We start from the raw sequence: 25,655 nt of genomic DNA, 5'->3' as shown, positions 1-25,655 counted from the left end.
AAGTTTCTTCTTAGAAACTACCCATTAGAAAATCGATCATCCTTACATGTATATAAAGTCTGCTTCATGTTCCGATTATGTTTCCATGAAAGAGAAACTAACAGATACAACAACAAGAAAAAAAAATAGTACACCACAATACAATGCAAGCAGAGTGTCACTACCATTCTAAAGTGAGAAGTTTGTTTCGTCCCGTATAGAAATGAATTATTAATTTAATTAAGCAGATGCGACATATGGCGCCAAATTATTGTCGTCTGCCCGATAATCTTCTTAATTATCACCTCCATACGACTCTTTTATTTAAATTAAGCATTTTCTCATCGGGTCACGTGGTCGCTGTGTGAAAAATGTTATAAAGCATGTCTAATATTTGTAGTATTTCAACATAAAAAGTTCATCTGCACCTGCACTACCCCTCTATGCCTGCCACTGCACCAATTCCAAACTTGTTACCGTGTCCTACAGGCATCGAAGTAAAAAGTGACTATAATAAGGCTACTGATGTTATGTTTTGATCTGATTAAAGGAGTTAAAATCTATCAGAGGATTCTTTGGAACAAAGAACGCAATCAAACAAAAAAAAAAATAATAAAAAACAGACTCGGTTGGATTGAGTCTATTCGTGAAAGGTTATGGAATGTTTAACACGCACCAGCTAGTCCTTTGGACATATTCTTAATAAGGATATCCCAAAATATGTTATACCAGATTGTTTGTATTGCTTATAACTCTTTCTACATGTACAATCTAATCAAATAGAATTACTAGGCATATATTAAAGTCTCTCAAAATGACACCCATTTTTACTAACTCTTGGCATCACTCTCCTTTATCATGCATGTATATACATGTTCCTGCTCTAGAACTTTCCCATTTTATAGCAATTTTGATAATTCGAGATCACATAACTTTAATTAATCTGTTCTAACTTTACCAATGATAACGTATGATCGAGATCGTAACGTCATTGTATTCTTTGTTAATTGGACTAGGACGAAGAAAGAAAGCTGATGGAATGTGAACATGACTAAATAATGTCGTTTCGTTTATTTTGAACATGATGTTCCAGTTTGTACCATAGTTAAGATTGACCGAGAATTATGATAATTTACCTTGAATACTATTACCTCTTGCTGTGGAATAGCGGATGCTAGAGAATAAACAAATCAGTTGTGGACGGACGAAAAACAAGTAGACGAACAAAATAAATAAAATAGATTGGTGAATGAAACGTTATTTATTCAAAAACAATAATTTCATGATATAGATGCATTCATATCAATTACACTTGTAACTTTGGACGACTTTGTGTTTATTGTTCTAATATGAAAATTAAAAAAAAATGACTTTGACTCGTTTTTCATATAAATTTGCAGTTAAGCGAATAATGCAAAACAAATCTGTGTAGTTTACAGCATCCTACATAAATTGAGACTTAAAATGATCGTAGAAAAAACAGTATTGAATACGACTGACTGCGACTGCAAAAAGGTTAGCCTTACACAAACAACACAGACTGATAGTTTACAATGAAAGCCCAACAGAGCTTTTAATCAGATCGGACAATGTGAGCAGCCTGTTTAACGGCGTTTTGAAAAATGAAAACAGAATAATTGAGGTTTTTATACAGCAATTGTACCAATATTTCAAAAATGTTGTTTGGAATATGTATGTACCAACAGCATTCTCAGATGCTTTCTACGTATGTTTACCACTAAAATCTTTGTTTTGTTTTGTGGGCTTAACACAAAAAATAATAGTGATAAAAATAATACATTTTGAGGATGTATGTCTTTGTTATAACTATTAATCTTTCTCTGAATTTGCTAACTAGAGGTAACAAACAATAACATAGTCTGTTTCATTTTTTCTTAGACAACATTAAATAAAACTAAATAGCACTTCACATAGAGATGGCAGAAATTAGGTGACAAATTTTATTTCAGGTCTGGTTCTTATCAGTGGAATGCCTCGAGATCTCGCGAGATCTCGGAAGTAATCTACAAATAAGTTCCGTCCCAGGACAACTATACACCAGCACTATGAAATAGACAAGGGAAATTTCTATGCTGCCATTGCGGAAAAAGTCTATTATCAGAAAAGGTCTAGTTTGCCTTGTTACAAACAGGCGCGCATTCTACTTTAGCTGCAAGGAAGTTTGTGTCATATTTAATCTGTACTCCGTTTGCCGTCATCAATATCTGGTATTAATGTCACATGAATATTTGGTTCAAAAGGAGGTTTGGAATGCAGATAGACATCATTACGATAAAACGACAGAACTAAAAACAGCAAAACAACATGATATAGACTGATAGGAGCATAAGTAAAAATCAGTATTTCAACAGAAAGTTGCCTTAATCATTGTCACCAGACCGGAAAGAAAATGCCATTGTACATTTTATACCTTCAAAAATTACCCGTATGTATACTATGCGAACCTTTGGCACCCTGTGTGAAAACAGACTAGTCCATTTCTTATCTATTCGGCATAAGCTTATATGTATATTGAACAATTGGTAATTTAACTTCCATCTTGCACCAGTCACATTTCCTACGTGTTTCCTTTCGCAGATACACTGCGTGTATATTACCAATTGTTCAATATGCATGTCACCCATTTGAAGAACTGCGCGTTTTAGGCTGAAATGGGCTATTGTGTTACATGCATGCGTAAGATAGTTCACATCGTACACTTATGGGTAGGGTAAAACATGTACAATGGCATTTTCTTTCTGATCTAGTGCCAGTGGTCTTGCTGACCGTCATTAAATTAACAATCTTAGCCCCGAAGGTGACTTTGAGTTTTTTATATTTACTTATCTCATATATAGGGATTTTATACAAGTACGTGTATTTTATGTCAAAGCTGTTGTATACTTTTTACATGCTGCGTTCCAGGATCGTTTAATACAAAATGCAGCCATTGCTATAACTTTCTAGTATCGGATAAATATATGATTAAATGCATATGAATAAATTGCCCTCTGGTGGTTCCAGTTGCATGGGTAATTCTTAAGTTTTGTCAATGGTATTCTGTTGCTTAGCAACGGAAGAATGCCTGTAACTCCTGTCTGGTCGCGTGTCATTCAATGGTTCTCTTGGGAGCTTAACAAACTTTTGATATATTATCATTTTTTAAATTGATATTACAGACCTTTTATAAAGTAAAGTCGATGATTCTAGAATTGCTGAGATTGTTTAAATCGCCAAAGCTGTGAACAAATATTCTTATTTGTGACCTATATTACGTCTGCCATGACAAATTATTTTACTGCAAAAAAAGTAATAATTTCACGTGATATAATGCATTTTTGTCCTGGTGCAAAACAATTTCTATATAATATAATTTAACCATGATGGTATGTTTTTCATAGCAGTATATCCGAAAGCATTGCCACTTAATAAGGAAGAATTTTGAAAAATACGAAATATGATTTATTTAAATAAAACTGCGTTGTAAGCAACGAAAAAGAAGATATGCGCAATTTTGAAAGTATAATGCCGGTTTTCTTTTAAACTAATAAAATGCTATCAAACAACATGATAGTAAGTGGCTAAATATGCCGTTTTGTTTATTTTAATAATATGTGTAACTGTTGATATAAAAATAAAGAATGCAATAGCTACTTTCTCGCTAAATTTGGAAATATCGTGACCGCGATCTTGCTTTACGTGTTACGCCCAAAAACTTCTGGTGAATAATAATCCAATTTAATTATACTTTCCTAATGTCATTCCTAAGCAATATCCTACGACGTGATGCATTTACGTCAGATTCATTTAAAATATTTTAAAAGATATTCAGGTATTTGCATTATTTACTGGATGACCCTCTTATTTCTTGCAAAAGCTCTGTTATACTGATGATTCCTGAGAGCTTTTAACTGGTGCATCTCATGGCGTATTAAACATACAGTTGAAACTTGGTATCTTCGAATTCAAAAGGATCGAGCGTTTAACTATGAGATAACCGAAATACGACTTGAAAATATATATTGTGCCGGAACTGGAAAATGTCTTCCAGATAGCCGGTATTTTTAGATAAACGAGTTGTAACTTTATATTTTAGTCAAATCTGAAAGATCCTTTTGAAGCATAGAATTCAAACAAGAACATTAATGTAATAGCAGATTTGGATATAATGAATCCGTGAGAGACATTTTTTCTTATTTTTCATATTATAGTTATGCCGGAAATGCTATTTTACTGTTATAAGTGTAAAGTGTCTACTATGAAGATATTTCTTTTTTTAATTTTTAATACTGCAGAAATAAAATTAAACATCAATAAGACTCCACTGTGTTATATTTTTAGAAATACGCATAATTTAATGTCATAAATGCTACATATAGTCTGTTACAAACTGTCAATCTACTAAACTAAATGATGATGTCATTCGAAAAAAAAAAAGATCTGAATTTTACCTAAATATCATTTTTAAAGTTACATATTAAATTCTGATTGTTTTAAAGAAATAATAAAACAGTTTGGAGCTTCTGCGTATACAAAGAGTGAAGTATTTCTTTTCTTCTTCGAAATTAACAGAAGGAACTAAATATCAAAAATGTCTTCAAAGGCAAATACTTTTTAGTAGAAAATCCCATTAATTCGACGCCGCCCTGAAGGCGGTGTCGAGTATATGGGATACACTTTTATTTCGGACCCTGTAAAGATGGTAATGAATAGTTTCGGAGTGATAAACTGAACACAGTGATGAAAAATGTATGTAATGCAACTTATTATGTGATTTAAAACAATGCTATCTGTCTTTCCTGTCCTTATTTGTAGAGCAGAACATATTTTTTTATTTTCAATTTCGTCAAAAATGTTGATCCGATTTATTGATAGGGGGGGGGGGGGGGGGTTACTCTGTAAGTCAAGTTTTCTATTTCTATTCTTAGCATGAGCTACTTACCTATCTGATTTTCTATAAATAGAACACACCACAGATGACAAGGGAGCGTTCGTGTATTTTTTAACTTCGAAGAGAATATTAAAAAAAAAAATTATGGAAAATTACAATTTGCCTGCCTAAAAATTCCTTGGAAAAAAAAAACGTATTTACAAAGTAAATAAAGGAATCAATAAGCATAAATATGTTGAAATGAACGAATGAAGTGCCGCTGTTAACTTATTTTTAACCTTTTTGTCTGATAGGTACAGTGATGTAGTTTCAGAATGCGCACACTTTTGCAAATTCCTGTTTCTATTTGTTTTTTTTTTTTTTTTTGTTTTTGTTTTCTTTTCTCTTTCTTTTTTTTTTGCTTATGTGTCATATAGATCTACTCATTGTTTACAGATATACACTGTCAACTAAGGTGTGCAATAGGCTGAAGAGCATTTGGCTAAATTTGTCAGTGACAAGTTAATACTTCTTTAAATGTGGTTAGATCGAAATATCAAAAGCCATGGGACAATAACTTATCAAAGCATCAGTGACTTTAAAATAGAATTCCTTGTTGAATTTATATGTTCATTGATCTTAAATGACTAGTCAGTTGCTCTGGTTTTATTATATCTTGTTACTTGCTCTTTTTTTTCTTTTTTGTTTTAAATTTAATAGATAGTTTTTGTATTTGTCTATTCCTGACAAAAAAAAATCATTTTCATTGAAATATTTCCTACACTTTGGCAGTGGGTTATTATGCTTGCTAAATTTCTTGTAATATTTAGATTTTAACTATACACTGACATACTCCTAGTAACCTTACAGTTCAACAAGGACTTCAAGTTTATCGTTCGTCCGAGAAAAAAGATGAATTCTATGATATTCAAAAGTATATAAGAAAGATTCATGATTTGTGAATAGGGGCAATATAGAGATTATTTATGCTATATCATTCTTTTCTTGGACAAAAGTTTTGGTTGTTTTTGGCAAGGGAAACAGTAAATTGCTGTGTATAATCTGCATTCTGAAATCTATAATGTAGGTGACTAAGATCCATAAAACTTCATCAGTAAATAGAAAACACTCATTACATTACATGATACAAATAAATAAAAATAATGGTTTCTGTGAACCACAAGCTTGAAATAATTTCAACATTTCCTCATTTCCCAACAAACTGCATTTCTGTGAAACTTCATACACACGCTCCTGCATATAAGAACTTTTCACAGGAGGTGACCTTAGTTAGTGAAATAATTACTTTAATTTTGTATGTAAAGGGACCACCTACTCACAATATTAATGTCATTGCAGGTAGAGGATTTATATTGCATGGTAAAATTTTTCTATCATGTTTATTCTTCATGTTTTAACATATATTGTTTTATGTGCTAATGTTGATAACTTGTAGCCAGTCAGACTAATAAAGTAATGATTAGGTGATTTCTCATATTGCAATAAATGTACTTCAGACACAACACTTGGCGGCGTCTTTGATGCTTGCATCAATGAATTTCCTTGTACTTTCTTGTGAGAAATGCTACATGATAACAATTTTATGATTTAATTCAGTACCAAATACTCTGTAGCGACCGGACATAATTATTTCTTTGAGGGTTTACTCACATTCTAATGATCGAAATAAAAAGAAGAATATTCAAGCGGATAATGTATTACAGTCTGATCAAAGTATAAATTCAGTATATTATTTGAAAAGAGCGGTTGATTTATCCATGCGTTAGTCATACATACGACAAAAATAGACAAAAGCAATGATCAAAACAAACATGGACTAAGTGTATTCTGCGTTTGTTCATTCTGGGTTTTGCCCGCAGTTCAATAAACCTCAGGGATAACCGATTGCGGAGACGATCATCTACCGCGAAAAAATAGCAATGGTATCCTAAATGCCAAGATCTTTTGCTTGAAATCTTCACGGAGTAACTTTTGTACATTTATAGAGCTGAATAAAGAATGAGGCTTTTAATCCTGTCAAGACCAAACGACATCAATCGGTTTCTACTAGTGAAAAAAAACAAACTTTTGTGACCTTCCATTACAAGAGAATGACCAGGACACCATTATATCGGGTTTTAAGTGCCGGCAATCCCGTAATCTAATAACATAATGGCAACAAAACAAAAAGTAAAAAGTATCTGAGACTAATGATCCAGTATTCAGCAGAAAAAATTGTAATAACCATCTGGCTTGATATTTCTCAGATTCAGATTGTGGCAATGCCATGCAATATTACTTAAAAAATCTGAAAGAAACAAAAACAAAACAAAAACAGAAGCATTGTAAATTTAACTGGACAACATATGAAAGCGAGTAGGTCTTAGATAAATGGTAAAAGAATACAATATCCCTAGTTCAAACATCGCAGTCTAAGATAGATCAGTATGTGTTGTTTTCACTTGTAAAACAGTATATATGATGGACATAGTGCTGAAAGGCTCCATTTGGGTAAAAATCTCACGCTGGAGGTCGGTGGGACTCACTTGAAGGTAACTGTTAATAAGTAACGATATTGTGCCGAGATACCTCCAAAACAGTTTCCATATAGTCGAATATTCCTCTCCGTATCTACAATCAGTAAATGATCTGATCTTTTCCTACAAATACGACAAAATGGCTTCCTTTATAACACTATTTTATTACAGTAGCATATTCACACAAAGAGTAGGAAATGTAAATTCATATACATGTACAGAAACGACGTCAACACTTTTCAAAGGCACGCAACAACGCTGAGTTCCGGTAAACTGTTTCAATATGCAGCTTAATGTTATGTACTTTTCATAAAGAAACGTTTTTGGAATCGAGAAATCCATTTTAAGGAACAAAGAGAAGTTATAATGGTACTGATGCACACATCTGCAATATAATATGTCATTTAACCCTTATCATGCTGGACACGCCTTTGCGACCAGTGTAGCTCATGATCAGCCTGCACATCCGTGCAGCCTGATCATGATTTGCACTGCTCGCCATTCAGTCAGTATCTTTTGGTAAGCACTCCTTTTAACAGGTAATGGTACTATCCAAATTGAAAGCTGGACAAGTTCATTATAGAAATTTAGCAGGGTAAGGTTTAAAGCAAGAGAGCCACCTTACAACTCCGTGTTGTATGATGGAGTTTTCCAGCACCGTGAAAATACTAGAAACAAGAATACCCAAAAAACACAACAAACAGTGATAATCAAATACTGAACATAACGATAACATATTTTAAACAATTGTTGAGCACGAATGGTAATGTGCTTGTATAGGAAAAGAAAGAAGTAACATTTGTGTTCTGAAAATTGCTAACATCAGCAAGAAACACTCATTCAGACAGTGATTATATAAAATTTATCGATTAAGAAGCAAATAAAACTTAGACAAATGCCCAGATCCGCGAGATGGTAGAAAAGAAATTTCCATGAAATGATTAAACGGTTGTAAAACGAGAAGATGTACAGATATCTATGTAAATATTAGATGATTTTGAATAAAATTAGTACACCTTTACTGTTTTTGCAAATGAATTTGTTGCATTTAGCCAACAATGAATAAAAATGTTTTGGATGGGTTAATTAATTACTATTAAATTGGTTATAAGTAGATGTCAATAATGGCTCTATTTAGTAAGACCATCCAAGCAGATATATTTCCACTAACTCTGCATGACAAACAGCCGGAGAGTTCGTACAATATTTGACTGGATAATATTAGTTTATATGAAAGTCTTGAGACTTCTATTTTCTCAAGGCAATTCAAGATTCACCGTAGACTATATAGAAACACATGGCGACGTGGCAAGGGGTATTCCGGTAATTATGATACCAGCCTCATAACATTGTTATAAATGATTGGAATCATGTGCAAAAATAAAGTATAAAGGTATGTTTATATCTCTTTGCAACATACCAGCGCATATGCAAGTCACAGTAATGTTCAAAATAAAATACATGTTTTCAGATCTCCAATAAAATGTGTTCGCATGTTCGACGTGTTTAACTAAGAACTTGAAAACTCAATTTTGGATAACTTAAAATTAAAGCTTAATCATATTATCATCTGCCTGAATTATTAGAAAGTAAATTTGTGTCTAATTAAGTTCAGCTTGTTGATCAACATGGATCTTTTTAATACAGCAGATTTTAAATTGACGTCATATGAGCCACGCCATGAGAAAACCAACATAGTGGGATTGCGACCAGCATGGATCCAGACCAGCCTGCGCATCCGCGCAGTCTGGTCAGGATCCATGCTGTTCGCGAATGGTTTCTCTAATAACAATAGTCTTTGAAAGCGAACAGCATGGATCCTGACCAGACTGCGCGGATGCGCAGGCTAATCTGGATCCATGTTGGTCGCAAACCCACTATGTTGGTTTTCTCATGGCACGGCTCATTATCATTTTTATATTTTAAGTTTACGTTATACGATTTAATGTAAAACATTTTTACATTTTAATATTCTGATTGTTCCTTCTCTTGAGAAGGAACACTTAGAACTGGTAAGTCACACTTGACTGAGCAACTGACCTCGCAAACTGTTGTCATTACAAGCTGGCCAATCAAACTCGGTGACCTTAGAAAAAAAACCTCTGGCGTTAAAATTATTCTTTCCTTTCTGGTTGAACGCGCTCCGTGGATTACATATTACTAAACCCGGGGATGGAAAAGTAGGGTTGTTGAAACATGCCAAACATCTTATTTCTCACAAAGTTTAACATACGTCGTTACCTTCGAATGCATGGTCAATATGTGAAAATAAACCCTATTGCAACCCTCTCATTGTGCGCAACAAATTCACGCTCGAATGCCCGGATGTCACATTCACGAGATTTAGGACAAATAATAGCCATGAATTACTTGATCAATGACCACTAAGTTTGTTTTGTGCGAGGACTTCGACTGTTAGCGCATCAAATCACTACATTATGATGTTTAACAGAAAAAATAAGCCAATATATGTCAATAAGGTAGAATGGTCTTGTCCTTGCATCCAATCCTGGGGTTCCACGCACTGATGACCAATATTTAAAACAGAGATTGCAACCAAAATTTTACAAGATGATCATTATATATTTATGTAGATGTGCCCTAGAAGGAACTTTTGCTATGCTTTAACATGTTATTACTTGGGATTAAGTATAATCTCTTTACAGTACATGTAAATTTCTAAAAGAAAATGATAAAATATGAAACTATAGCAACGGTTTTTATAAAACCACATATGTGATTTTCACAGCGGTGTAATGCAAGAAAGCCAGTGCATTCAATAATACCACGCTTGTACCTCTATAAAGTTGTACACTTTAGAAATGTGTACCTGCGTTTGATGTCATTGCAAAGGTTTAAACAGACCTATCTATTGATTATCTTGCGTAAACAACTAAGTAACATAGAAATATTGGGCTAGATTGAACATGCAACGTCTGTAATCATTTCTACAGAAAAGTAGTGACGTAAGGCGTTTCACGATGCTGGTGATATGGCTTCATGACCGTAAGCAACATGTCTGAATTGGCGAACTGAGAAAATACTGGTTTTATGTTTTACTTCATACATGTACCTTGTCACGTTCCACTAGAGAATGTTAAACCAGTTCAATAATTTAAGACACGGTTTTACTCGCTGAATATCGCTTACGGTAATTCTGAACAGGTGTTAGTATTTAAAAGAACAAAATACTTGGATCTTAACATTGCAGGACACAGTCAATACTTAATTAATTGAAGAAATTAAGATTTTAATCCACAAATGAAATCAGTTGAATGATTGAATGATAAGCATTATTCGCGTATCAAAGTTATCAAGTTACGCTGCGTATGTAGGTCAATTGCTCTCTTTTTTATCAAAATAATATTGTATTGATCTCCGCTGCAAATGCAAGAATGTCTGAAAAATATGTATTCCCACTTGCCATAGGCTCATTTCTATTAATATTTTACATTTTCCTATTTCCTTAATTGAATGCATGTGTCTGGAATATTTCTAAAATATTGTCAGTTCGCTGTGGTCTTGTTGCGAACATTGTATTTGGCAACATAATATAATATGGCTTTTGTGTCCCAAGTCTGCTAATCCAAAGATACTAACCCGATTTAGTTTTTTTATCAAGCTCGCTGTACCCACAAGTCTATGGAAATCAATGGTATCAATTACATCTAGTCATTCGCACATTTTAGTCCGGCATTTCGTGACAAATTTTTAAAGGAGATGTACAAGTATTTTTATAAAATGCAGTCTTAATAAAATGTCCACGGATATTTGACTACGATAAAGTAAGAATTTCACGGCCTGAGATATCAGCTCGGATTAAAAAAATACTTATATATATAATATATAAGAATGTAATAAAAGCACCGATATGCAAAAGTATGACCACAAAAGACAAATTAAAACTCTCACCTATCCGAACTCAATATCAAATACAGAAGAAGCAATAAATCAATCAATGTCGTTCTGGTTCAAAAGCACGAGCGATTCATGATTGCCGGAAAACTTAAACAGGCTTTATACCTAAGGTTTACTTTCTTCCTAAGAGTGAAGTGATGAAAATATTCTTGTTTATCAAAACTGAGATATAAGAGTATAGTAATGAGATATTATTATGTTCTACCATACATTCTCACTTCAATTCGACCGAAAGACATAATCAGAAAAAGGTCATGTACAGTCAACTTTATAAATGACGCCCTTAAAACATTTCTACCCTTTTCCTTCGTTCGTTAAAATTCGTCTAAAAGAAGGACAAAAAATCATTTAAATCTTCTTGCTTACATCCATGTAAGCACGATTCGAGGTTAAACATCAAAATAAAAGAGAGTATAATTACATGCCTTTGTCGAATACAGTGTTATTCAGTACAAGTAATTCAGTTAGCTTTTACGTCGTTCCTGGACACTGGAACAGACCCAGATATTTAATTAATTAATTTACAAATTGAAGCAAATAGCGGCTTCTTTGATCCAGTGGTTTAGACAACCGTCCGATATCGAACGTACATATCTTAGCATATTATTTTGATCGGGGACGTAAATGTCTTTTCTATTTGGAGAGGGAGCCATAAAACAAAATGCAAGTCAACATTCTGAAAATAAAATGGAAAAAGGATATCTATTATTCATAAAATGCCGTCATGAATTTGTCTTTTAGAGATGACATATAATGACTTCAAATTAATTTAATACAAATCGACGTATTCAAAATACTAATGTTCTGTTCAGAGCCTATGGGATTCAGTAATAAACTTGTGCATTTGATGCTGGAATCCCAAGTGGATATTTCGGCACGTTTATGGAAGAATTGTATCTATAATGGCCAATAGATTTTATAAACATAATGCCAGCAGACCGGAATAGACCATGGGGCGACACTCTAGCTATACAGTACAGCTGCGTGACTTTAAAAATCACTTAATCAAACATTCAATTTCCTATTCCATAATTAAATTCTCACTTATTTGAGGTAAACAGTTACCTCGTGGAATACTTTGTGATATTTTTGGTTCATCTGCAATGTGTACATCGGTTTCCATACATTCAGGTGTTTCTGTGCGGAATTCACATACTGTTACAAGGTCTCATTTGACATTTGCAATTCATTTTCGTTATCTTATCACTTTTAAATTTTCATCTATTGATCAATGTAATTAAAATGACGGCGTTTTAGCTTTTTGTTATGAATTCAGAAGTATGTAGGGCAAGTTCTTCTGTTACAGGTAACATGATACTGGCAAATGGCAACTACAAATGCCAAACCGCATGTCACTATAATAATTCAGCATTGCCTATAAAATAGTGTTCACTCCTAGTCATGTTTTTTTTATAAATCTCATGGGAAATTTGATGACCTCATAATTTTCATATAAAGTGATATCTTAATTTGTTTCACATGTATCATCAACGAAATGGGACGGACAATAACAGGACAGATTCTAGGAAATTATTAAGTGTTCCTAGTTATTAAAACATAAAAAAGACATTTTTACAGTTTCATTGTTTGGCATATTTCATTTGCGGTTCATGGGTACAACTTTTTAAATAAGTATTATTGTAAGAACTAAATTAATATTGTTTATATCAAAACTGGGTTGCGGATATAGTCATCCAATATTCATTTACAGAATAGTTAAGTAATGAGGTGGAGCATAATCATCAATTAACTTGCGTGCGTTAATTAAGCGTGTGGTTAATAAATATCACACTGGTAGGTTATTGGCTGAACATCTATGCGGATTTCTTATTCAAAATCTCGGGACGTGTATTATCACAGTTTTGACATACTTGAACATGCTAGAAATTACAAAAGATAATAAGTAAGGGAAGATTTCTCCGAAGCACAGAGCACTAAAACCTTGTAATAACATACAAGAGCATATGTGTGTGTATGTGTATATATGTTTACAGGTCTGACGCTACGTTTCTTATTTATCATTTTCATTTAAAAACGTTAAACTGAGTGATATTGATTATTGAGTTTCTATATAGAATGAGCATTAATTTGTCCATTTGTGTATAATTGCGTTTAAATGTCACATTGTTAATTAAGGTGACTTATAGGCCCGTGTGGCCGGGTGTTCTCTATTATTGTATATATGCCTGTTCATTATTATGTACGTAAACACAAGTCACTATAATAAAAGATTATCTTATCTTATCTTATCTTATCTTACCTAGGCCTCAGAGCCACGCATTTGCAAAGTAGGCCCACAATAAAAAGAAGCTGTAGCGGAAAAATATTACAGACAGATTGCTTCAAAAATCTAACAAGTACATATGAATTTATGCCATAGATAGATGGGGAGGAAGTGGTAAAGGGGGGGGGGGGGGGAGGAGGTTGAAGGGGAAAGTAGAACAAGGATGAATATACAAAGGGAATGCTACGTTTCTTAATCACAGTTACACTACAACGTACGTAAACCACAATAGCGCAGACATTCATGTACCAAAGATAAACACACAACCACACACAACTAACTAACATATAAAACAGACAAGTAAGATACAAGACCACTGTAGGACACCGCTTTAGACACACAAGCACATAAACACACACCTATAAGCAGGAAAAAACAATCGTGTGGGGAAAGGAAGGGGAAAAGAAAACACTTACAACAAACAAGACGACACACGCAACAGAAAATACAAGACAGACAGAAAACCAGTTGAAATAGGGGCACCGCCTTGGAAGGTCAGTAACCTATATAAATGAAACTGGGGGGTTTAAACGCGTTTAGGGCATGCCAACCTCGCACTTGCCCTATTTTCAACAAGTTAGACAACCTAATGTAAATAAAATCCCCGCTGAAAAAGGCTCTAACATCAGCGAACAAATACCGTATTAATTAAGTAAAGTTCTTTTCTTGTGCGTATGTGCTTGTGTGTGTGCGTGTGAGGGGGTGGGGGTCAACCACTATGTAGAGTAAAGAGTTGATATGTCAGTGATTCGCTTTGATGATACAAAAGTGATAGATTAATATAAAATATCAAGGACACTATATATGAGAATGAGAATCCACAATGATACCTTTAAGAATATGAATTCAGACAAAGTGAAAATTATCATAATTTCTCCCAAATAGTAGTAGTAAGAGAAAGCAAAAGTCATAAAAACAGCAAATGTAGCGAGAAATTACATGATTTACCTTTTTGTTTCAACGAGTAACATTGCTCACTTTTGTTCAAAAACCATTTATAGCGATTTTTAGTCTTTCATCTCAAGTCAGCGATTTGATTATAAAGGGTTTTTCTACAGACTCAATAACTGATGAAATTTCACAAGGCGTCGTAGTCTATACATAAATAACAGGCGAATGCTGTATCAATACATATCGCAATGACGCAATAATTCATATAACTGAAATTTGATTATTTTTCTGAAAGGAATCATTCCAGAGTATATGCATGTTCCTTGTAAAGCTTCAAAAAGGGAAGGAAAAGAATAGCAACGCTGACGAAGCATTCCCACGGGTGTCTGTTTGTGAAAAAAATGCGGTAGATGTATTATTTCTCGGATCAGATTTTCCATTTTATGCCGGGAACTTGAGAAAATAACGCGTTCACTATTGAGAGGGATCAGTAACAAATGTAAAGGGCAGAGAAACAAGTGATTAAATAAGCAGTTTATTAGGAGAAAAAAAAAACAACATTTTGGTAGTTCCTGACATTTTGAAAAATGAAAAACACTTAAAGCTTTAAACATTTAGAAATATGCTTCAACCATTTCAGCCGTTTGTTTAACCTGTGAAAATGCATGTTTGATAAACAAGAGAACTATTCGTATAATTTCAAGGAGTCCAAAATTATGCAACCGACTCAATTTGGTGATTGTGAATTCGTCCGTCGGCAGACAGACACCGGATGCCGGGGTACCAACCTTTTCTAATACCCAACCTGAAGCGTTTGGCTTAAGTAAGCTTTACAAACGATGAAAATTAAAAAAGATTTGAATCTGATATCATAATTCTTTATACAGAACATGGAAGAATAGTAAACAAAGTTGAATTGTGAAGATTCAAATACAAAAGCAAACATTAATCTTACTGGTAACTATGCCACATCAGTAAAAATAAATATAATCTAAAGTATAAAAACGCTTAATTTTGTTTCTTTGTTTCTCATTACTTAATTTAATTTAACTTTGGAACATGATTGGTGTGCATACTATTACATGGTATATACTTCCAACTGGTGCTTTTACAACTGGCTCATTCAAGGCGGTGCCTGTATTTGTTTATTTTGTCCTTGATGTCTAAATGTTTTTACTAGAGGTAATTTTGTTTTAATTTGAGCTATTTACATCTATGCATGACTGATGGAAGGTTTTATTTGTGTCTTTGTGTGTACTGTTCTTCATAAAAGAAAGAAACAAAACTATATTTACATTCTATGCCTTCAAGAGTGAACAAAAATGTATAAGCCTTTATCTGGTATGCCAGCTGATACTACATTTGTTTGATAGTAAACTACATTTTATACAGGAGACAGACGGCAATCACTGAACAATTTGCGTCTCAGGTTTAACATGAAAGTCAAACCATATAAAATCAAAAAAATATTGCGTTCAAAAAGATTTCAGATATGTCTTCTAAACATGGTCATAGGTTATACATTGATATTACCTTAGGGAGAGAACGTGTAACGGTGCGGCCATAGCCGTCAAAGGCCCTGTCACAGTTAATGTCTTAATTGTCAGATTGCAGGGAATCTGCTAATTGGTAATGACAATTAATTTTTGTTTCCAATAAAAAGCATGATATAAATTTGAGTATCATACTATCCATAACAAATTGGTTATACCTGGTTTGTATAAGGGCGTCATATATATTCTATAATTTCAAGAACATTTTCAAGGAAATTAAAATGGCATTGATTGTTTTTCTGTATATAAATGTATCCGTAATCACAAACTGAACTCGGCTAAGGAATTCCTTATCACACGTAAGTTTCGATCAAAGAACTTAAGGAGGTAGGTTACCTTTATATTTGTATGTGCGCATGTCCAACCGGAAGCTAACGTGACGATTTACGACGACGTTTACGACAAACTAAATGTGTTTGTTTATTCATTCTTCTGAAAACAAATCATAGACCTGTCTTCGATCTGACGCTTTATGGTTTAATAATGCAGAAATAATGAATAAATTGCCGCAGAAACGCTTCAAAACAATGTTGCCTTAAAATGACGTCATTGACGTCATGACGTTACGTGTCAGTTACCGCGCAAAATTAATAGCTTTTATCTTGAAAGTACGTAATTCTGTGCATTTTCTTTATTCAAACTATTTTCAAATAACCATTATTTGCTGAAATATTTTTTATGAGTCTTTTGCTCTGAAAAATAATCAATATTTTGCTTCTTTTATGTAGTTATATTGAAATGTTATGCGGAATGTAAGAAAATGGATGGTGGTAACCAATGTTATTTGGAATATAGTTGGGTGAGAGGTTACTTGTTACGGCCATTTTCAAATAAAAAATCTAGCAGTTTGATTTGTGATACCTGTTTTTCAGGTTCCGTTGATAATTTGTTACTTATATACTAAAACTAAGATCTAAAAGTGTTCAAATTTCAGTAGAAAATTGTGGTTTCTTGAATTGAATTGATGTTACCATGGAAACGAAGCCCGTGACCTATGTATCTAAATGTAAAATTCAAAAGCGTTGACACTAGTCTATTTAAGAAACACAGCTTCGGCTTTTTATTTTCATTTCAACAATATCCATGAGAATAATAGTAGCATGCTGAACGATTTTTCCATGAAAAATGCCAGACGAGGGGTACTGTTGTAAGTATTCTAAGCCTTGAAATTTGTTTGAATAAATGCAGATAACACGAAAATATAACTTACGTTAGAAATAATATGTTTTAAAGCTACCTCAACTAGAAAGATAATCTTATTCAATATTATTTTATAAGAAATTACGAAAAAAAGCAAGATATAAGCCATTTTAAACATCTATGTTGCCATGGTTACTTTAAACTTTAAGAAAAATAGGGTACCATGTATAGTGCTTGGTATTTTGCTAATAATATTACCCAGATATTCCATGTTGGTCATTAACAGAATGGCACTTAAGCCGTCGAAAACCCCTATTTTTATACATAATTGTTCAAAAATGAGAGAAAATGCGTTACCATGGAAACACGAGCCCCGCGACATATACATTTTAAGCTTATATTAGAAAGCTAACGTGCGTGCTAGTAAAATTATAGATTATGCTGACGTGTACGGATATCAATGAAACTAAAATACACTGAAAAGTGTTAAATATCCGTATTTTCCTTCTTCTTTCAATATGAAATACCTTTGGAGGGTCATGTTCTTCAAACCTAGATAAAAATTAAACTTGAAGGGACAGAGGCAAACGAAACTGAGATTTTAGCAGTTAAAACTTCATATTACACGAAATACAAAAAGATGCTGCGGTTCAACTAATTTGAATTTACCCTTGTAACAAGGTAACCTACCTCCTTAAGGAGTTTAATTATTTCTAACTTTGATAAATACGGAAGATAAGGCACTTTCATGTAAGGCTCGTCCTCCGGTAACCTAATTGCCGACTGCAGCTAGGCAACAGCAAATTCTGTTTAAAGTGTGTTCACGCAATGGTATATTCGTACCATTCCTCATAACAATAAGTCGTACATTTATTTCTTAAAAATCGTTATTTTAACGCATTTTGGTCAGAATGCTGATTTACGTCACTGTATACCATAAGATGAATGACTGATACAAAAATAACCAAAGAAATGAATACATTTTCAAAAATATTTCTATATACCCTTTAATTTATTTATCATTGTAAAAAATCCATATGCGAAAGATTACAAATAATTCACTTCGTGTTTTTTTTGTGTCGTACACTTAAAGCAAATATTGATTGATTTGAAGTACTGGCATTCTTTGATTGGTTATAGAAGTTCGAGGCTGTTATATACTATGACATATGTCTTCAAGTGTCTGCGATTAAGCAATTTTGTGATTCAAGGGTTTTAAAGTTTTTCTCTTTGTTTTACTTATATAAGGAAACCTTGTGTTTTTATTAATCATGCTCCATTACTGCACATAGAAACATTTTTACCCAGTGAATTCATCGTTTACTCACAAATTCAAAAAGAAATCGAACTTTTCGTGTTGTCAAAACAGCTGCATGTATATACTTGCAATTGAAATTTTTATTGTGGCTCCTGGGGCAGTTAAGAGTTAGTTTTCGGTTTTCTGAAAACGTCTTCCTAAAATCAGGAGGACATTTAGAATGATATCAACCAATCGAAATAAAGCCAAATAACTTGAGGACTGCTCTGAGAAAGAACTTTTGAAAGAATTATACTTGTCTCGGAAGTTAAATAGAAATATTTTCCTTGTAATAAACTTGTTAACTCATTCAATTTACATTATTCGTCAGAAATGGGATACCAATTGCTATTTTCCATTTGATTTTAATACTCTCATACCAAGTAGAATTAATTGTTAGCCAATATTAGACCAAGCACATTTGAAATATCCAGTATTATAAAGTCAAACAAAATAAATAAACATACAGGTAAAATGTTCCATTGTAATAAAATATACTTAAGTAGTGTAACACATATCAGTGTACCGTCCATATTCCAAACTTAAGCAATTAAAGAAACATGTATATGATATCATTCTAACGACTAGTAGATAGAAATGTTTTTTAATGTTATAAACTGATTTTAGTATTAGCGACATAATCATTGTAATGTAAGCGATTGTCCGTATTCCAGACGTAAGCAATTAACGAAACATGTATATGATATCATTCTAACGACTAGTAGATAGAGATAATTTTTAATGTTATAAACTAATTTTAGTATTAGCGACATAATCATTGTAATGTAAGCGTTTAAGTGCATAATACATCGCATAATTTTAGATCACATACCTTTTACCCTTTGATTAACAGAGGAAAGAGTTGCCATAAATATACCTTCAAACACTCCCGAAATATATTATTTTCACATTTTATACTTAGTTACAAACGTATTAAATTGCTTTCTGGATTTACAGAATAAATCGACAAGAATCTGGAGGCATGTTGGTGTAATTTCATTGTTTAGCATTATTTGCGGTAGATACGATCTGTCCTTGATCTAAGATCCTGTCTGCAATTGATGGAATATCAATGCAGTGTCTACAAGAGAACAGGATAACCTTGTTCAATCATCTTTATTCTCACGAAAACTCTTCCAAATATTTGCACACCAAAGTGTCTAGAAGAATACATATTTGCATATTCTAATGATGACTTTAAAGGGGTTTGTATTGTTACATAAAAAGCTACAATCTAACGACAAACAACATATTAAGAGAAAAATGTGTTGTTAATATTGTTAATAAGATTGGTTTGTAACTGAAAAAAAAGAAGAAGAAGGAAAAGAAAAAGAAAAAATAATGAAGAAGAAGGAAGAAGACGAAAAAGAAAAAGAAGAAATGAAAAGGACGAGGATAAGAAGAAGAAGCATGAAAACTCGGCAAGACATTCAGATACGTTTGAAATATTTATGCTTTTATTTGGAAAAGAAAAACAGGTCTGTTAAGAGATAAAGGGACTGGCCTCCAGATGGTGCGACAACAATAAAAACTATTTTTGTTTAGATATCTGGAAATCAATGCTATATTGCTTAAGTACAGACTATATGTTATGGAAACATATTAGAATTAGTTGTTTTTACTATATTTTACAATGAAAGTCGTAAAGCGTTTGTAACGCTTTACTCGAGGTTAACTACCTTGATTATAAATATCTATATTTAACACGCAGTAAACACAAAATCCTCCATACGACGGCGGAAAAGTTCTTTATTGTCGCGGCGGTCCGGGTTCGATTCCCAACGCGGGCATCTTTTTCTTCTTGATTTGGCATTTTTAAGATAGTTTAGAAACAAAAACTCATATTCTAATGTTCTAATGACCAAACTTCAATCTTAAAGAAAGATCTTTATTAGCCAAAATCTGGAGGTCAGTGCCTTTAATTTGTAAGCTAACGGATTCTTTTGAACATTAACTATAACACGTCTGCACATAATGTTAAAAGAAAATATTTCATTTTCTTCAACACCTAGACGTGACAAAAAGTATTCAGTCTATTCTGAATTCGGATTTTTTTAAATATTCCGGATTTCATATTGTGTACCTGACACGTAAATACAATGTATAGGTACTCAGTTACGACAATATGTATTATTAAATAACAAATTATCTACATAACGTACTTAGAACTGATAATATAAGCACTTAATTCGATACAATACAACTCTGGGGAATCAAATAAGCCGCACTACCTTTGCTTGCTATATGTATGAGTAAATTCATTCCATGACTCTCAAGTCATATCTTATTCAAGATACGTCAGATGTGGCGTGATGCAATGATAGCTTAGCTTAAGACAAATAATGAATGAAATAATAATGTTATTAAAACTTGACACAAGTACTCCCTAATATTAATGAATTCTTTATTTTTGTGCTTATTTCCTTTGTGTATACATATGGTTTTATGATATGTTGCAGACACAATTTTAGATTACGAAGGCTGCGCAGCAACACTAGAATCAGCACAATATCCTTTCGATATTCGTTTTATTTCTTCAAACAAAGAATAGACAAATGGTTAAATATCTCAGCAAATCCATCACTTTTCAACATTATTGTATAAAAATGAAAAGTGGGACGGTAGAAAAGTCCAGACATTTCTTAATATCCTAAGGCTTGAAAATTGAAATAATATATCTTCTAAGAATAAAATCAAAAGTACAGAACATATTTGAACATTTACGATTTACTGTCCCTGAAAGCTTTTCACATTGAAATGCTTGATGTTAATATACAAAAACCACCGATGATAGCTGTAAGATTTTTTTACAATCGGTCCATTTCGGGCAAGTGCCGTCATTTTGATGAGCAAAATATCTCGGTAATGTACGGTATTCATTATATCGGCTATATTCCGTGCTGGTCAGTTATGACGTCCAGTAATAACAATAATTGCGTCTATAGAGCTAACCTGCTACAAATATGAAATGTCTATGTAAATAATGCTGATCCATCACAGTATTATATTGATTACTGACATGATATTTATACGTTTATCTTTCTCTTCTACGAGATAAAATGCTAAATATTGTCCTCAGTTGTATAAGCCTATGTACTTATATGTAATTATGTGCAGGCAAGAGCATAAAATGAAAAGTGAAGTTACAGACTATGACTAGTACGAACAATTTGAACCATACCATGTAGGCAGGACTGAACATGAAAACAAATCTGCTTCTAGAAGCAGTGGAATTTTCATGTGACAGACATTATCGTGGCAAACTTGCAAGCTACAATGCCCTTTGCCAAGGCTTTCTATACTATATTACACATATGAGCCGCGCCATGAGAAAACCAACATAGTGGGTATGCGACCAGCAAGGATCCAGACCAGCCTGCGCATCCGCGCAGTCTGGTCAGGATCCATGCTGTTCGCTTTCAAAGCCTATTACAATTAGAGAACCCGTTAGCGAACAGCATGGATCCTGACCAGACTGCGCGGATGCGCAGGCTGGTCTGGATCCTTGCTGATCGCATACCCACTATGTTGGTTTTCTCATAGCACGGCTCATATTTACTTTGCTACTTTGCATGGAAGATAGTTCCCACCCACTTGAATGCTTAAAGCAAACGCACAATGTCAATTAGTATGCCAATTACTGTGGCAAGCAGCTCTTTATATACTGACATCATTTTCTACCTCACTTAATATTTGACTCCGCGATAGGTTGCTGGACTGGAGGTGATTATTATGCCCGAAACTGCATAGTCTACCATTTTTTTTTTCAGTTCAGCACACATGAATGCACTTCCTAACATACTCTACTTATGCAAGAAATGTGTTTGTAACAATCAAATGGCCTGGATATCATGTAATTAAACATGCACGGTACATTTAAGCAATCATGATTCATTGACTGTATAAAACTAATGCCTATTCCCAGTTGGCAAATAATTTCAAAATCTATGTACGTCTGTTTATAACAAAAGTTATGTGAATAGATTTTAACACGTTTGATTAATTTTTTATTCAACCGCTCTACAGCGTTTGAAAAATTTATAAATTCATTTGGCACAAAGACTTCATCAGATAGATTAAGAGAAAGTACGAAGTAAAAGACAAGTAAATGGGCCGTTTTGACTTTTGTTTGGAAAATATCTCCATAGATACATTTCATCTTGTTTGTTTTTTATCAGTACAATAATGTATAAATGTCCCGCCGCCTGTTATCATTTGTTTAGCATTCTAAATGGAAAGCTGCATTCAATTTTTGGTGAATTTACATAATTATCCGTATCTCATTTTAACCTTTTAACTTTATTCCTATGAATCCTTTCTTATGATGTCAATGTATACATTTTTAACACTGTAAATAGTAGTACCAAGAAAATACATCTTGCCTTAAAAAAGGAATTATTCATTATTATTAATATTATTATTATTATTAGGGATTATATTTCGACTTGTTTAATCAATATCAGTATCATTTTCGTAGCTGAAGTTGCATTTGACCGCACTTGGTTACAGTCTCGCTCGTCTTTAATGCCCAGCGCAAAGCACTGGGCAATAAGAGAGACTATAACATACTTGTTGTGATATCATTTAACCTTTAGCCTGCTAAATTTCTAAAATGGACTGATTCATCATTCAATTGGCAGAACCATTTATTATTTGAAGGGGTGTTCAATGAAAATTTACTTTAAATTAAATTTAGCGAACAATGCAGGCCTTCTGCCAGAATCACTTGCTGACAGCAGGCTAATGGTTTTAAAAGTGACCGTTTTATCAAAAATACGTTTTTACGTAATTACTGTCCTTGTAGTCTCATGTTTGTTTTCACGCAAGTGTTTCAAGTTTTATCTGTGAACTGCACGTATATTCAGAACTGTAGCATTCTCACAGATTTTGTGTGTCTTACGTAAACAGGATACTAAAAAAATGAAAAAGGGACAAAATCCCACTTGTATAAGACTTGGATAATACCATCAAATAACTACCGGCATTTAAGAATGTGAACAAAAATTTCGGATTATGTAAGGTATTAACATTGTTAAAACAGAAGTTTCTAACTTCTCTGGCTAGAGTTCTTGGTAAGCCTGACCCAAGAGGTTAACTCAGCTTCTTGTAAATCAGGTTTTAGAATTGAATCTTCTTATTTTGTACAATGATAAATAGCCACGTTCACTGAAAAACAATAAGGAATACTAGTTAGTATTTGTTCAGTTTTTACAAATTTTCTTTTATAACATAATCTTTAGATGCTTTAAAATACTTTATAAATGTTCACTGAGAAAGTTGAAAATAGTTGGAAGTTAAGCTGAAAGTGACATACATTCACCTTTTAGCAATACTTCAACTGTAAGAAATAAAAATGACTACAATTATCCTTTGTCAACTTCATCTGCTGTTAGCTGTTTTGATTTCGTCAGAAAATATTTTTTAACACATATTGCTTACTTCGAAAATTAGTCTTATCTTGACAACTGAAAAAAGCCTTTATCAGGCACTTTGCTTTGAATAGAAGATATATCGTAATTTCTGCGAGTTCATGGTAGAATCGTAACGTAATTAAAAAAAAAATGTAAAGTACAGACACCCAAGCATTTTTACTTATATAAAACTTGAACCATTGATGAATACGGAATCCGAACAATTCGGTATTCTATTTAATTCCATACTTTTACTGAATTAAGTTACCGCAAATATTATGGAAATTGGAAAATAAAATGAATAATTTATACACCTGATAGGTTTTTACTGTTGAGAAATGCCTAATCATATAATCAGGTTATATATTTTCTGAAATGAGGTCAGGTCAGGTCATTATTGCTTACTCTGGAATTGAGAAAATTAGTCTAAAATATGTTATCCTGTTTCGCTTTCAGTTGCTACAGAAAGAAAACACTAACTTGGGGCTTATTGTGCTTCTATAACTTGTACAGGAAAATACTCAGTGAAGTTAATTGTTGCCTTCAAAGAAATGGAAAGAGACTATACGTTACTAAATATCTAAAAGAATCAGGTTGTAGTCCTTGTCATTTTGACAGATTGGTAGATACAAGAAGTCTCATGTTAAAGTGAGAGTATCTGAAGTAAACTATGAAAACTTTGACGGTTGCTTTGCTATTTCAAACAAAATAGGACAATGTATATTGTACTCCTTACTTTTCAAAGAAAACAAGAAATCATCGCCGTTGAGTTAAAATCAACTTCAGAGCTTTGCGACCAGTATGGGTCCAGACGAGCCTGTACATCTGTGCAGCCTGATATGGATGTATATTGTTCGCTTATCAATTGTAAACTACTGCTGAAATTGATGGATTTCGCAAAATATAGCTTAAACATGTTTAAGACTAGTCCTATATACACCTATTGACCAGGGTAAACTGGGAATTTCAGATACCTTTTAAAATCGATTCTGCATTAAGTCAATTTTTTTTACTCTTTCATATATTTATAAAAATACGAATGATATTTAGTAAATATGTTATGTTAGATGCCAATAATGCATAAATATATGACATGTGCAGTGCAAATCGAAACCTAATATAACATACTTTAACTTGAAATGTTAAAGCACTCACTGGTGTATTTTTACTGAAAACGTCATTCTGCTTTATTTCAACACGTTTTCCCTGCATGACTTAATCGATCAGAAGTTATAACAGCATTTATCATTTCAACTTCTAAAAAGTTTGTGTCGTAAAGAAGATAATTGTCATTTGACGAGACAAAGGATTATTGAGGCTAATTGACTCTTTCAACTTCTATGCAATTAGCATTGATCTACCGAGTCTTTGAACGTTTCACAGTTACAACAACACGAAGGAATCCCACATGGCAACGCTGAATATCTTAATTATGAACAAAGGTTTAGGAAAATATGTTCTAAAATTACTTGTATTTCTTAGTTTTCCCTTTTAACACGAAGAATAATGAAATTAGATGTCTAGAATTTCTAACTTTGTCTGCTCACACGAAACGGCGTCCTCCAGATAGGAAATAACTTACAAAATGTCTCAGGAGTCATTGTTTTACAGTATTTTGAGACAGTATATATAGTTCGTATTCTTTAATTGAATTCCATCGTTCTTAAAACTCTGTTAGCTTATATTTGGTCAACCAAAATATTTTAAACACAGTAAAAGAAGCATAGAAGTTATTTATAGATAACCATTTATTACAGACCATGTCGACATGTGTA

At 33.0% G+C, this 25,655-nt stretch overlaps 1 protein-coding gene across 1 annotated transcript in view; it reads right to left on the bottom strand.

Annotated features, from left to right (window-relative positions):
- LOC123525025 (potassium voltage-gated channel protein Shaw-like) overlaps nucleotides 1–25,655 on the bottom strand; it is a 167,826-nt gene that overhangs the window by 140,064 nt on the left and 2,107 nt on the right. The window lies entirely within an intron of this gene.

The sequence above is a fragment of the Mercenaria mercenaria genome, chromosome 3, assembly GCF_021730395.1.
Source record: "Mercenaria mercenaria strain notata chromosome 3, MADL_Memer_1, whole genome shotgun sequence".
Lineage (NCBI taxonomy): Eukaryota > Metazoa > Mollusca > Bivalvia > Venerida > Veneridae > Mercenaria > Mercenaria mercenaria.
This window is presented reverse-complemented; position numbering and strand designations above follow the sequence as displayed.